The sequence below is a fragment of the Erithacus rubecula genome (assembly GCF_903797595.1).
Source record: "Erithacus rubecula genome assembly, chromosome: 1".
In the NCBI taxonomy this organism is placed as follows: Eukaryota; Metazoa; Chordata; class Aves; order Passeriformes; family Muscicapidae; genus Erithacus; species Erithacus rubecula.
The window spans coordinates 79,947,060-79,953,256 of record NC_136658.1 but is presented as its reverse complement, the minus strand read 5'-3'; positions in this window follow the sequence as shown (position 1 = coordinate 79,953,256).

The window sequence follows — 6,197 nt, the reverse complement described above, 5'->3', positions numbered from 1 at the left end:
TGAGCGTATAGGTTGGAAGGGACCATAAAAATTATCTAATCTGATCCCCTCCTGCTGTGGGCATGGACACCTTCCATTAGACCAGGTTGCCCAAGGCTTTATTCAATCTGGACTTGAGCACTGACAGTGTTGGGACATTCACAGCCTCCCTGGGCAACCTGTTCCAGTTTCTCACCACATTCATGATAAAGAATTTATTCTTATTATCTAACCTAATTTCCCTCCCTTTCAATTGGTACCTCTTACTCCTTGTCCTATCACCACAACTTCCCTGAGCACACCCTGCTAGAGAAAACTTTGTACAGATACACAAGGGCCACATTCCTGGAAAAGCTGAAGAGACACCAGCATTTTCATCTCAAAACTCTCTGAAGCACACACCAGATTGTTTAAGTACTCTTTAGCAGATTTGAAGAGCCCCAGCAGAACGCCATCTGCTTCCTCCTACTCCACTAACACCTGGTGGGTTTTGGTGACATGGGTACTGCAGTAATTGGAATTAGTGGGAGTAACTGTGGAGAAAGGGGAAGGCAAAAGTTAGTGCTCAGGAGAGCTGATAGCAAACCCTTCAGACTCCATCTTTCCTGCTCTGGCTGCTGCTGATGTTGCTGCATTCTCCCACTCTCTGCCAATGCCAATGAGGTCTGCTTGCATCCACTTTCACAAGAGTGAGTGGGAGTAACATGAGTCAGCTCCTCACCACTTCTTCAGTGTAGGTGATCTCTGCTTGGCATGCAGGCATCAAAGCTGCCAGGGCTGTTTTAGGGTGGCTATCCTAGGAATTTGCTCTTGGTTTTCCATAAGAAGCAGGTCACTGGGAATGAATTGCTATTTCTACCATCTGTCACTAGGGACTTCCCAATAGGGCAGATAGCAAACTTCCTGTTTAACAATTGGCTTTATCCATTTCAACCACTCATTTCCACATAGAGATTGTTGATTCAAAGACTGTCTTGGGGTGAACTGTAGTTCATAAGGGACATCTCCTATCATGTTAGTAACTTTTCTTATAATTAAAACCACATAGGATAATTATACAAACTTCTCATTTATTGTCAGCATCTGTTTTCAACATTGCTTTGAATGTTTGTGTACTTGAGGGGTGAGGGAGAAACTGATGTTAAAAAGTGCTAGACTCATAAAAGTTCTTTCTTTTTTTAAAAGTAGGGAGTTTTGTTGTTCATTCTTCCTCTATTACAATTCTCAGGATGAGCTAGTGACTAGGATGATTCCTCTTCAAACATGTTGCTTATTAATACTTTTAAAATCATTTCCCCCTTAAAAAAGCCCCATGATCTGTAAGTTGAATTTTTTTTACCAGGTAAGGTAGAACAGGTTGAGTACGGTGATGCACTGACCTCTGCTGGCATCATATTTTCTTGCTGAAACTCTTTTTAATTGCTGCATTTGATACTCTGGAAAATAGAAGATACATCTGAGGCAAGACCTGAGGCAGAATCTGTTCATGATTTCTTTTGTACCAGCAGGCTCTGAGTTGGACCAGGTATTGTCTGTCTGTCCTTCTGTGGTAACATAATGCTGGGATGTAAAGAAAAAGTGTGTGCAATGTCTCTGCCAGATATCTGGCTAGTGGTGAGCTGTGTGCCCCTGCCTGACTCCAGCTGCTCTGTCCTGCCACATCCTCCTGAGCCAATATGAACCTCAGGCACATCTGTTCATGCAGTGCTGGCCTGTGTCAGGAACTTCTCCACAAAGCCCTGAAGCAATTGTGACCAATTAGCTCCATTAAAGCTGTGTGTCTCCTTGAGATGGGGTGCTAGTTGCCAGAAGCATTAAAGGAAGCTGGTGGAGAAAAATGGCAATTTCAAGGCTGTAGTCTCTCTGATTTTAGTTTGGGCTGGAATGACTCACTCTCTAGAAATTGCTCTCTATAATGGACTCTGATCTGTGGCTCTGATCCTCCTCTGATGGGAATGACTTCCAGGTGCAAGCCAGGTTTGGTTCACGTGAAACTCCAGGTGATGTAAAGAGCTGATGGGTAAAAGAATTAAAATGCTGCTAAGGAGCATAATACCCTCAGAAAATAGAGGATTGTGTGCAGGGAGGAATGACAGTGGAAGCTGATTATTGTGAGCTATGGCTGTCCTAGTACAAGGAGCTTTCCTTTGCAGTTTGCCCATACAAATGTATGGGCAAATACATAAATACATCAGAATTTACTGAGGTCTGGGTGATATCTGTATCCCTTTCCTGTCCCCTGGGGGCACCTGCACATACAACTTGTGTGTATTTAAGAAATTCCCTGGAGACTTCTAGGCTTACTGAATAACTGTAGGTAAATCCATGAATCCATATTTTGTTTGTACTCCTGTCAGTCTGCACACATTTCAAAGTAAAGCTGTGCCTGTTACCTGTGGGCTAACCTGTGGAGATAAGTTTTAAAGTAGAGTGGAGAAAGAAACAGGCTCCCCAGCCCTTGTTTCTTACCTAGTGAGCAAAGTGGTTGGCTTTTGTTTTGGAAGGAGACCTGCCTAATCAAGATGGGAGGGACAGGAATATGAAGGGACATGCCTGCTCAGGCACTGCTCAAAGTGGAGGCTGAGCCTCAGCTGCTCTGTCAGAATATGACTCATGTTTTTATTTGTGTTTTTCTGAGCCTGAATTGAGAAAGCTTGTATAAGAAATTTTACAGCCCTTGACATCACTCTGTACTTTTGCAAGACAATAGCCTGACATTTTGCCCTAGGTGTTGGATTAAATAGTAACTGGAGATTGTGCAAATACTTCTCTTAGCCATGATTATCATGCCAAGCCCTTGTGCAAGCTGGGGACTTCTGTGGCTGGGGTGGCTCCTCTAACCTGTGACATTAAGATAGCAGTTCAGTCTGTCTGTCTGCATGCATCACTGTTGATTTGCTTCAAAAACACTCGTAGAAAGCCCACACAGGAGGACCTGAGGAAAGAGCCACATCCTGACCACCAATGCTTACCACCAGGGTGAACCTGGGTGGTACACAGAGCCCATACTGAGCAAAGATAAAGGACAAGGACACCGTTCTCCTGCTGTACACAAGCATTTTGACACAAGCATATCACTGGTTTAGGCTCTCTAGGGTGTCACACTCCAGTAAGCAGGGCAACGAAAAGAATCACAGATCTCTGTATAAATGTATCCTATATTTCCTTTAAATTGCCCTCTCCTAAACTCTGTATATGAGAGGAAAGGAAGTTGAGACGGAAAGAGCAAACATTGCATTTCTCAACCTCGTGCTAATAGCTGCAAGCTTGAAATAATTTGGGGATTTTTTGCTTACACAACAGCTGAGGGCTATTGGGTGAAAAGTGAATTTCACATATTTTGATGCCTTATGAATATGTTCTCAGAAAAAAATGTATCCTTTTAGGACAATTGTTTTCCCCTTCAGTCTTCCCTGTAGTGATTTATTAGTTTTAGCTAAATAATGTCACCATCTCTTTTCAAGCTGCAATAGTAGGAATGTGGCACCAGCACTTTCCTTTCTCAGCAGTACACTTAGTGGGTAAAATATGAATGCAGAGCCAGCAGAACTGTGTTCCCCTTTTAGCTGCCCACTTGCTCTCCAGCTGCTGACATTTGGCTCTTGCAGGGTGGTATCTTGTGGCCTCTTTTCCTCACAGTTGCCTTACACTGCTACTGTGAGCAACTGTGGGTGACAATTTCAAATTTATCATACTTCCTCTCATAGGCAAAAAAAATTTCAATGTCTTTGGCTGCCTCTGTCCTGAGGTTCTTCTCTTCTGGTTGTCCAAACTGGGGGATCTGCTCAAGCCCCTTGTACAGAAATGGGAAACACAGAGATTTGTGTGCATGAGACAGATCTGGAACACTCCCTGTTGTGCTTCTCAACATCAGAGCTGAGAGACAGGTCTGTTCCCCAAGCTGTAGGCATGGTCCTTGCAGATCATGGGATCCAGTGGGAGAAAGCAGGTTTGGAAAGGAGCAACCTGACGTGTATGAGGCAGAGCTTTCTGCATCCCTTGGTTGACTGTATCAAGGAAAGCATCAAGGAAAGATGACTGAGTTTCCTTGCTGAGATGATGGTCATTGAAAAGATAAGGGACAAGCAGCAGGAAGAAAAGCAGGGTTGGAGACTATGGTCACACCACTGAAAAAGTAAGGGCACCTGAAATGTGAGTCCTTAGTAATGAAACCAACCAGAAAACCTTGGTAGCAGTGTGCCTGTGTTTGAGCCAGTCTGAAGAAGGTTAGATGATGGGCATGCTAGATGTGCTTCTTTCTCCATGCTGACTTTAGAGGATTGTTAGCTTGTATCCAGAAGCAGCTGGGAAGAAAGAGAAGATATGATGGGAGGAGAAGCAGGTGCATGACAGTGTGGCTGCAAAAGAAGCCTCATTTAAAAAATAATGTTAATCTGGCTAACTGTATGTCTCACAAGGCTAGGATTGGTTGATTCTGTGTTAGTCTCATCCTAATTCTGTTTTCCAGTCACATCTCCTAGTCTGGAATGTGGCTGCAGCCTCAAAGCACTGCTGGGGCTGCAAGAGCCCTTACAAGGGTCTCCTTTTCAATCTCCTGCCAAAGCCAGGCAGGGGTGGGATGGGATGGGATGGGATGGGATGGGATGGGATTGGATGGGATGGGATGGGATGGGATGGGATGGGATGGGATGGGATGGGATGGGATGGGATGGGATGGGATGGGATGGGATGGGATGGGACGGGACGGGATGGGATGGGATGGGATGGGATGGGATGGGATACTCAGGGCTTAGTACATTTGGTGCTGCAACACAACTACACGAGGAGATGCAGCAGGTTTTTAGATGTAAAGACCTATAGATGTTTAAAGGTGAATCACCAGGACCCTCTTAGGCAAGGTATGAGCAGCAAGTACACCCTATAGTGTACAGCCCTCTGCAAGGGTTTCAGCCCCCTCTAGCTATGGCAGTAGGAAGAAAGTGAAAAAAAATCCCCTATCTTGAACCTTCTGCCCTTTTGGTCTGTGGATGTGGCACCTGGGGACATGGTTTAGAGGTAAACATGGTGTTGCTGGGCTAAAGGCTGGACTCAATGATCTTAGAGGTTGCTTCTCCAACCTTAATGATTTTAGGATTCTATGTGACCTCCACAAGAGGCAAGCAATGTCCACTCCTTTGCATTTGGCCTGAAACCCAAGGGTCTGTTAGACAGGTTATCAAAACATTGAAAAGATGCTGTTTTCAAGAACATCATGATATAGTTGATAAGATTTTTCTTCAATTCAGCTTGTGGTTTAAAAAGAGCAGTGGGTAAGAAAATAGAAAGAAAAACTGTACCAGATTAGGCAACTGCATAAATCTCATTTCCCTAAAAAAACCCCCAACTCTCTCCCTTACAAAAACCCCAAAACCAAACCAAAAAAGAAAAAAAAAAACCCCAGAAAATAAATAATTCTCCTAGTTGCCAAGTTCTATTTCCTATAAACCATCAATTGTTTGGTTTTGTGTTAACCTCCTTTCCCAGCTGGTTGGGCCCTGACCTTCCTTTCAATTTGGTGCAGAGACTAAAAATATCGGTCAAACCCTGTAGCCAATACAAAGTTTTTTAGTTTTGTCTACATCAGAGGATCTGGGGACCATTTCAGGATCAGAAATGTTTCAAATATATTTAGAGCAATATCTGAATCTTTAGTTGATGGTTCTTATCACACCCATGAACTTAGTGAAATTCTTTCATCTTTCTAGCACAGCTGTTCATAAAAAAAAGTCAACAAGTGCAACAAAGAACAGTGGGTGTGACATCATGTTCTTTACTTGTAACCAGGGAACAGGAAAAACTTGCATTTCAACTTGCCACAAATGTCCTTGCTTCCTGTAGCTTCTAACGTGTGCTGTAAAAAATGTGTTTATATGCTCCTATAAGGGAGATCTATTCATCAGCTTTATTATTATAAATTAATCAATTGCCCTTGCCATGATAATTTCAGATAAGATAGATATGGAGGTATATAACCAAAAGAAAAAAAATCCAGCTTTGTTTTTACAGAAAAACCTGTCTATCAGGAACATCCTAATCCATGGAAAAGCCAATTGTCAAAACAGTCTTCACAATTAAGTCTTGTGCAGGATTTGTTTTGCATATGAGAGGCAGTGGATTTTTTTTTTTCCCTGGTAAGACATGGGGTGGTTACAAGAGTCTTAGTGCATCTGGAGTCCAACAGAGAGAAAAATACCATGGAAAATGAAACATGAAAACAA